The 9,778-nt window shown below is 39.8% G+C and overlaps 1 non-coding gene across 1 annotated transcript; it reads left to right on the forward strand.

Moving 5' to 3' along the window:
- Positions 1-5,016: 5,016 nt before the first annotated feature.
- On the forward strand, positions 5,017-5,123 carry LOC142168464 (small nucleolar RNA R71). Its single transcript, XR_012698323.1, has one exon. It is a non-coding gene; the product is annotated as a small nucleolar RNA R71 (small nucleolar RNA).
- The last annotated feature ends 4,655 nt before the right edge of the window (positions 5,124-9,778 follow it).

Raw genomic sequence — 9,778 nt, forward strand, 5'->3', positions numbered from 1 at the left:
AATATTCGAATAATAATAGTCATGAAAGAACCACAACCCTAGAATGTAAAGTTTAGCTCCACATAGACATGGTAGCCAAATAACAAATCAAATAAAGAAACATGAAAATGACTAAGAATGGAGGAAGAATATGAAATCCGACCTCCACGACGGTTCCTTGCTCTCCCTTGGTCGAATCCCCTTCAAAAAGTGTGTCAGATGCCCTAAAAGAGGCATTTTGACCTATATATTACGTAAAAAAGTCGTGGGCCAAAGTTTCAATTTTCCTATTCCGAATCAACTTCAGGGATTGATGCTGGGGTGGATGCTTCACGTCCGCCTTAGCTTGAACTTCTCAGCATCGGATGCTGGGGTGGATGCTTCGCGTCCACCCTCTGTTCCCTCAACCTTCCTGTGCCCATGTGTGGATACTAAGATGGATGCCTTCTTCTGACTTTACTGCTAAGGGTGATCCAACTAGCCTTTTTTGCCAGGTTGGATACGATGCATCCACCCTCTTCTCCTATAGCTGGAGCATCTTTTCTTCATATTCTTATACTCCAAATATCCTAAATCATCACACATAACTTAATTAGTCATAAAACCAATAATTAACACATGTTGGGTATTTTTAACATCAAATAGCACCAAAAAGCGGTTAAACATGGGTAAAGTAACATTAAAATATATAGAAATATGCCTAGCATCACCTACTCCTAAAACGATAAAAACAAAATACCCGGTTCAAGCTACACCCTTGGAAAAGAACCAGCTCCCAAAGAAAAACTAAGAGATACTACCTAACAATCCTAAAAAAAATAAATAAAATATTTTTAGTATTTTTAATCGGACCTTACTCCCTCAAGAATGCTGTCCAAGAGATCCATCGTCGGAAAAAGTCCGAGCTTTTTCTGATTTTTTTGAATAAATCCCCGATCCCCCCGAGCACTTAGTACATCCATTATACACATCCCACACCATTCCTATCTATGATTTTTATGAAAAACTCTAGTCTACTCTAGTTAAAAAGAAGAAAAAAACTAAGCTACGAAAGCAAAAAACATTGGGTTGCCTCCAAACAAGCACCTGATTTAACATCGTGGCACGATGCAGGGCCTCGCTTACTCATCAACGAGTATTATTTTAGACTTATGACGATCACTGACACCTCCCCAATAGTGCTTGACTCTTTTCCCATTCACCAAAAATTATCTTTCACCAATTAAAGCGCGCAACTCAATTTCACTATATGGAGTGACTCTCACCACCTCAAATGGACCTGACCAATTCGATTTTAACTTCCTAGGAAATAGCTTAAGCATGTAATTGAACATTAGTACCTTTTTACCTGGTTCAAAGTGACGCATCTTGATACTCCTGTCATGCTATCTTTTGGTTTTCTCCTTGTAAAGCTTAGCATTGTCATAGGAGTGCAACCTAAATTCATCTAACTCGTTCAACTACAAGAGCCTCTTCTCGCTCGTGGCTTCCAAGTTCATATTCAACTTCTTGACCATCCAATATGCCTTATGTTCAAGTTCAACTGGTAAGTGACATGCCTTCCCATAAACAAGCTTGTACGGAGACACCCCAATTGGTGTTTTCTATGCAGTTCTATATGCCTACAAGACATCATCTAGCTTTGCATCCCAATCTTTTCTGTTCACACTCATTATCTTCTCTAGTATCTGCTTTACTCCTCTTCTGGACACTTCAGCTTGTCCATTTGTTTGCCGGTGATATGTCGTGGCAATTCTGTGGTGGACCCCATATTTGGCTTGAAGGTTATTCAATAACTGATTGCAGAAAATGTGTTCCTTCATCACTAATCAAGGCACGCGGAGTCCCAAATCTAGAGAATATGTTCTTTTTCACAAAAGTGGCCACCACCTTTGCATCATTGGTTGGCAATGCAATAGCCTCCACCCATTTTGACACATAGTCCACCGCTAGCAAAATATATTTGTTTACTCTAGATAGTGAGAATGGTCCCATGAAGTCTATGCCCCATACATAAAAAATCTGTACCTCTAGGATATTATTCAAAGGCATCTCATGCCTCCTCGTATTTATTCCTGTTCTCTAACACTGCTCACACTTCTTAACAAAAGCATGGGCATCCTTGAACAATATTGGCCAATAGAACCCCGGCTGCAACACCTTTGCAGCTGTCCTATCTCCTCCATGATGGCCCCCATAATGCGAGGCATGGCAGTCATACAACATCAATTCCACTTCATTTTCAGGAATGCACCCCTCATAACCTGATCAACACACTGTCTGTACAAGAATGGCTCATCCCAGTAGTAGAAGTTCACATCAAATTCATGCAACAACAAAACCCAGCGCATCAATCTAGCCTTGAATTCTTTTTCATAAATAGATACCTGATTGCTGTATGATTGGTGTGGACTATAACTTTTATTTCCACTAGGTAAGCATAAAATTTCTCAAAGGCCCATACAACTACCAATAAATTCTTCTCAGTGGCAGTGTAATTCAGCTGTGAATCATCAAGAGTCTTACTCGCATGGTATATGGAATAAAACATCTTGTCCTTCCTCTGGCCTAGCACTGCCTAATAGCAGGGTCACTTGCATCACACATGAGTTCAAATGGCAAGGACCAATCCGGTTCCACAATGATGGGGGAAGGCAACCACCACTTTCTCCTTGAGCTCCTTGAATGCCTTCAGGCAGGCTTCATCAAATTTGAAAGTCACATCCTTTTCAAGCAACCTGCACAATGGAGTATAGTCAATGAATGAAAGTGGAAAGTGATCCTTGCGGGTTGCTTTGTTGAGCCTTCTATAGTCAATGCAAACTCTCCACCACGTCACGGTGCGAGTAGGAATTAGCTAATTTTTCTCGTTCTCTACAATAATCATCCCCCTTTTTAGGCACACATTGCACTGGGCTTACCCAGTTACTGTCAGAAATAGGGAAGATGATGTCTACATCAAGCCACTTAATTACTTTCTTCTTCACGACCTCCTTCATAATAGGATTTAATCTCCTTTGTTTCTCAACACTGGGGTGGTATCCATCTTCCAAATTTTTTTATGCATGCAGAATAATGGACTGATTCCCTTGATATTAGCAATTGTCCACCCAATAGCTTTTTTGTGCTCACGAAACACTCTTAGTAGATTTTCTTCTTGCATATTGGTTAAGCTGGATGAAATAATCACTGGCAAAGTTTCAGAACTCCCCAAGTAGGCATAATACAAGTGCGCTAGAAGATGCTTGAGCTCTAGCTTTAGAGCTTCTTCAACAAATGGTTTAGGAGGGGTCAGAGTAACATGTCCGTCCAACTCCTCAAATCTCCTAAGCCCATGGACATACTTGCAAGACATGTTAAGGACTTGCTCAATTTCTTCCATCATCTCATCTTCACTTTCTTCTTCATCCCCGATCAAAACTCGTTCAAGGGGGTCTGTGGGGATAATATAAGGCACCAATGAAGTCACATCACTTTCCATCATAGAAATCATGAATAACTCTTCATAGTGGGCTGGCAATTTAAGTGCTCTATAAACATTGAATACCTCCACTCGATCACCCACTCTCATTGTCATATTTCCTTCACACACATCAATAATTGCTCGGCTCATGGCTAAGAATGGACGCCCCAAAATAAATGGGACTTACTAATCAGGCTCATAGTCCAAGATAATGAAATCAGTAGGGAATATGAAAGAACCTACTTGGACTAAAGCCAACTATAGAATCAACGTAGTTGGGCGTGGCTCACCCAATCCTAACTGCCTGAAAACAGATAGCGGCATCAAGTTGATGCTAGCTCCAAGATCACACAGAGCTCGCCCAACTGCGTGCTTACCAATCGAGATCTGGATAGTGAAACTACCTGGATCTTTTAATTTTTGAGGTATCTTACTTTGGATACTTGAGCTACATTCTTCAGTGAGTGCCACATTCTCAAACTCGGCCAATCTCCTCTTATTTGTCACTATGTCCTTGATATATTTTGCATATTTGGGCATTTCCTGCAAGATGTCTACCAGTGGAATATTAATTTTCACTTGCTTCAAAATATTAAGAAACTTCTTATAAGCAGCATTATCCTTCACTTTCTGCAATCTTTAAGGGAACATAGGTGGTGGCCTTGCAACTAGTGGTTGGGGTTTTTTGCCACCGCCTCTTCAATTGGCTTTTCTGACTCCTTTGCTTTTTCTGCTTCTGCTTCTATGGTGTCCTGTTTTTCATTAAAAGTCACTTGCTTTCTCTTTTTCAATGTGACTTCTTCTAACTGTCTCCCATTCCTTAATGATACAACATTAATAGATGCCTTAGGATTAGCCTCAGTGTCACTTGGAAGAGCCCCAACTCATCGAGTATTTTGGGCACTAACAAGTTGCCCTATTTGTCGCTCTAAATTTTGAATAGATGCTGAGTGGGCTGTTGCTTGGGCCTGCTGGTCATCCATCAATTCCTTCAGCATCTCCTCAATGTAACTCATCGAGTTTGTAGATTGCTCAGCCTATGGTGGTCTATATTGCTGTTGAGGGGTTTGTGGCTTGTACTGATTCTGAGCACCTTGGTTTCCACACCAAAAGAAGTTTGGGTGGTTCCTCCAGTTAGGATTGTTAGTGTTCTCATACTGATTTGTCTGGCTCCTATTTGCATTACCTACAAAACATACAGACTCTGGATTAGGTGGGCATAAGTCGCTCGTATGACCCTCTCCACATACTTCACAAAATATCTGAACCTGCTGCGCTGATCTTGTTGCTTATTAATAACCAAGGTCATCTTATTAACTTGGTTGGCCAATGTGGTAACATGTGCTGATAATACAGAAACAACGTCTAACTCAAGGATCCCTGCAGATTTTTGAATTATGTGTCTGCCCATCTATCCTTGCTAGTCTGGATTACTTGTGGAGAATTTGTTCAATAATGCATAAATTTCATCAAAGCTTTTCTCCAACACTTGACCTTCCGCTGCAGCGTCCACCACAATTTTTGTCTCAGGATGTAGCCCTTCAATGAAGGTATGAACCAATACTTCATTTGTCTGGTTGTGATGAGGATAATCTATGAGCAACCCCTTGAACCTCTCCCAAGCTGAAAATAAAGACTCGCCCGACTTTTGTTTGAAGGCTACTATCTCACTTCTGATCTTTCCAGTTTTGCCCGAAGGGAAGAATCATGCCAAAATATTTCTTGCAAGATCATTCCATGATGTAATAAAATTAGCCGGTTTCGTCTTCAACCATTGCTTTGTTTCGCCCAACAGAGAAAACGGAAACAATGTGAGCCTCACATAGTCTGGAGTAACTCCGTTAGTGATACATGTATCACTAATCTCCAAGAAGTTCAGAATGTGTTGTTGTGGATCCTCGTGTGGAAGACCCATAAACTGCCCATTTTCATGTAGTAACTGGATCATACTCTGTTTTAGCTCAAAGTGCCCAGTGATTCTGGACTTCACAATGTTGGAGGTGACATTAGCAATGCTGGGCATCGCCATCTCCTGAACAACCATATGTTGCTTTTCTGTCATATTCACAGGCAATTGAACAAGTTCCTGGAGATTATTTGTGTCCCTTGTAGTGTTTTAAAAGGCGTGGGCATAAGGCGAGGCATTTTACATATGCCTCAGCGAGGCATAAGTCCCGAGGCATGGGGCGTAAGCCCCATAGATATTTAATTTTTAATATTTTATAAAATAATATAATTACAGTAAATATTTATAAACAAGTAAAATTGCATAAAAAATGAAGAAAACTATAAATATATATATATATATATATATATATATATATATATATATATATATATATATATATATATATATATAGAGAGAGAGAGAGAGAGAGAGAGAGAGAGAGAGAGAGAGAGAGAGAGAGAGAGAGAGGTACTTCATCCCCACAAAAAACTACTCAAATAATCTATTATACGCTACTTAGAAGCTCAAGTAACTTGAGTTGAAAAGAATAAAGTTTTCTACATGGAGGAACAAAAAGGATGACTAACCTTCAATAATTGGGAAAGACCATGAATTGGGGCTTCAATTAATAAAAAATGTCTTGACTTTTAAATTTAATACATTTCAATTCCTTTTTAAAATTTTTGAGTAATTACCAAGTTGAATTTTGAAATTTGGGTATTATATGAAGGACTTATTCAATAAATTTTATTTTAATTTGAAAAAATCTTTGGCGATTACGCCTCACTAAAAAAACTCGCCTCAAACGCCCGGGCATACGCCCCGAATTGAAGGGCGTACGCCTCATGAGACTTTCGCACCAGGCCATCGCCCCGGGGAGTTTTTGGTACGTCTCGCCCCAGGGAGTTTTTGGTACGTCTTGCCCCAGGGCTCGCCCCGAAAACGCCTTTTAAAACATTGGTCCCTTGCTTCTCTCAAACTCATGTGAAATGTTATTTCAGGTTCGAGGTCAAAGCCTTGAAGTCTATCCCTGCTCCTGACCCTTCGCATTCAATCAAGGTTCCTGAGAGCAGAGCAACCAATAAGAAATGTTAGACTTGACGAAATAAACAACTAAAGACCCTTCGCATTCAATCAAGTTTCCTGAGAGCAGAGCAACCAATAATAAACGTTAGACTTGACGAAATAAACAACTAAAGTAAAAGCTAGTAAAGTAATCAATATTCAAGTCCCCGACAACGGCGCCAACACACAAGTATAGATTGTCGTATATGTAATAAAATGATAAATCGAGTGTCGAAACAGAGACTTATGTTAACTACCTACTAATTTCATCAAGATCGTTATTCAGTCGAGTCAATTAGAGTTTAAGAGTGTGAATATACTAAGCAATAATTGTAACAAATAACTAATTAATTAAACAAAAAATAGTTGTTGTGTATTCAGTAGAGATGAACATTTCAGGGTTGCGATCGATTTATCAATTCTATTGCATTCTAATCAACTCTCTCTTTCATACAATTCGCTTATGGTTGCTAATTAATCGAGTAATTGCTCTCTTAGTATTCTCCTGAATTACTACTCGCCTATTCAAAATAGATTGCCTATATTCCTATGGAATCAATATCTTAAGAACGCATTAAGATTATGATATTCAAATTGAGCATGGTGACTAGGTATATTCCTATCCTAACCACAAATCCCTCCCCTTCCCCCATTCAGAATTAAGATCATACCCTCTTCAATTTTTCTCTAATCTAGATGTAGATTTCCCAAGCATATCATAGATAGTAAATAGAACCTAACTATTAGCCAGACAATTAAGTAATTAATCATAGAATTGAAAAAATAATCATATATAACGAATTATAATCAAGGTTAAATAGAACCTAACTATTATCAACTTCAAACAATAATATTCATGTTTAAATCACAACCCCAAAACTTATGGGTTTTAGCCACTCATGATAAGGTTAAACAATTTCACAAGTGTTTGAATAGCTAAAAATACTAAGAAAGATGAAGAAAAAGTGAGAATCCTTGCTTCCGAGTGTTCCGTGCTTTTGTTTTCCTCTCAAAGTGATATCTCTCCCTCCAAAATAGGTTTAGACTTCTCTTTATAGGAGTTGGGGGTGTATAGGGCTGAAATAGCCTTGTCCTGGGCGAAGTGGGATAGTTTTCCGTCACCCAGTACTGCCCAGGGTAGCGCGGGGCGCTGGAAAATTTGTTGCTTCCAAGGGAAGAAGAAACAGAAAAGGAAGAAGGGAGGGAGATTCCAGAATTAATCTAACCAACTAAGAAAATAAAGAGACGACTTCATTGCATGAGCCCTAATAGATTGTGTTTCTCCTCTATATATAAGCATCTTTCCGGGGTCCCAAAGGTAATTTGCCAACTCTCCAAATGTGTCTTCCACCGTAGCCGCATTCCGGTATTGGGCAGACGTCAACCCCAATAATAAAACACTCTGGAAGTCCACATAGGAAAACACTTTTGTTGCCGTTGGAGACATATAAATTGAAAAATATGGATAATGTTTTTGAGAAGAAGGTAAAATCAATGATAACATTATTGGTATTCGATATGATTACTTGTAAGCAACAGATATTGGCAGGGGCCGACCATACCTAGTGGTAATCCTTCGTAGTCTTCCGCCCAATTAATCTTCACATATTGTAACATTTAACGTGTTGGAGGATACATCCCCTACCCTTCTAGTATTATTATTGTTTACCCTAAAAACAAATAACAATTTAAGTTATATGTGGTTTTAAGGATATGTAGATTAATTCAATACGAGTTATTAATGACATTAGATTAAGCAAATAAAAAATATAATAGATGACCAAACCAATGATAAGGATAATTTCGAGCTCGGTTGATGGCTCGATGAAGAACCTGCCCTCGATTCCAAGTTTATACTTATGAAGAACTTAAGAACAAGAATAAGAACTTTGAACGACAAAGAGAATTGAAATAAATTGCCTTGATATGCATGTTACAATGTGTCCCTGAATAATAATCTTTTCCTTTTATATAGTTGGGGGTTTTACCCTAGGTATAATTCTTAGAAAGGTAGAGATCTTTTGTTTTGCTAATCACTGATTTTCTACCGATACAAGCCGAGATTCACGCCGTGATATCTAGTTGGGCACGGACATCACGACCCTCTGTTAGTCGTGTGTAGTTGTTTGTTAATGCCCTTCGAAGTCTTAATCCTCGAACCGGACCCGGAGGACATGGCCTTGATACCCCCGAGGGCAGATGTTTTTCCTGAGACCCGATACGAGTGCTCCTCGCTCTGTCTCCGATTTATTACGATCACGTTCCTGCTCTGTTTGGATTACCGGGAAATCGAGGTGCTTAGTGGGCCTAGTTTTACTCGTATACAGATAGTCCCCTCATTTCTCAAAGAGTAGGTTTGCCGAAACGATGGGAAATGACAGATGGCTCTGGTTCCTTCCTTTGTACGTTATGATGAGGGAGCCGAAATGTGCTATCAATCGCGTCGATCTGACTTTGGACACGTGTCACTCACCGGAAAGTTGCATCCGAATGCGAAGCGTCAATTGTTTCCCTATAAAAGCTTCCTCCTTTTGTCCTTTTTCTACTTTTCGAACAAATCACTACTTTCGAGCTTTCTAGCCATCATCAAACCTTCATATCTCCATCATTGTTCTTCAATTTCCATAGTAATATCCATATTTTTGGCCACATTTCCTCCAAATCTTCATACTCTGTTCTTCATCTTCAAAACCCATTTTCCCAAAATTTCGTGTTCATTTCTTAAATTTCAAACACTCCCCAGATGGCAAGGGCAAAAACATCAAAAATCGTTCCTTACCAAATTGTCTCTTCATCTTCTCAACCGGCCGCTGGTATTGAAGCGGTTAACCCTGAGGTGGTTGCCCTCGAAATGGCTTCCCCCGTTGTGGCTGCTAACGAACCGGCCGCCGAGCCTCCCTTATCAGCGTTCATCCCCGGGGGCTGCTCGATTTATGATGACTTTAAAGTCGATAAGCCTTCACACAAACAGGACCAGGGCGAAGGAGTCTCGAGATATATATGTTCTGTGACTGAAGATATTCTTCCCATAGTTCGTAAGGACTGCAATTGGGAAGACAAGAACGTAGTAATCCTCGGGCCCGAGGATGCCGTTACTACCCACATGGAGGGGTACTTAAGTATTTACACTTATCCCTTCACGTTGGGCCCGATGGAGCTAATTGTTCTAGATGTTTTCAAGAGGTACAAGGTGTGCCTCAGGCAAATCCACCCATCATTGTGGAGGATCGTGACCCTCCTCCGTTACTTCATAAATAAGATCGAGTCTCGTTGGTTCACGATCGACCATCTGCTTGGATTATACGGTCCTCGGATGTTTTGAG

Source organism: Nicotiana tabacum, chromosome 13 (assembly GCF_000715075.1).
Source record: "Nicotiana tabacum cultivar K326 chromosome 13, ASM71507v2, whole genome shotgun sequence".
NCBI classification, from domain to species: Eukaryota; Viridiplantae; Streptophyta; class Magnoliopsida; order Solanales; family Solanaceae; genus Nicotiana; species Nicotiana tabacum.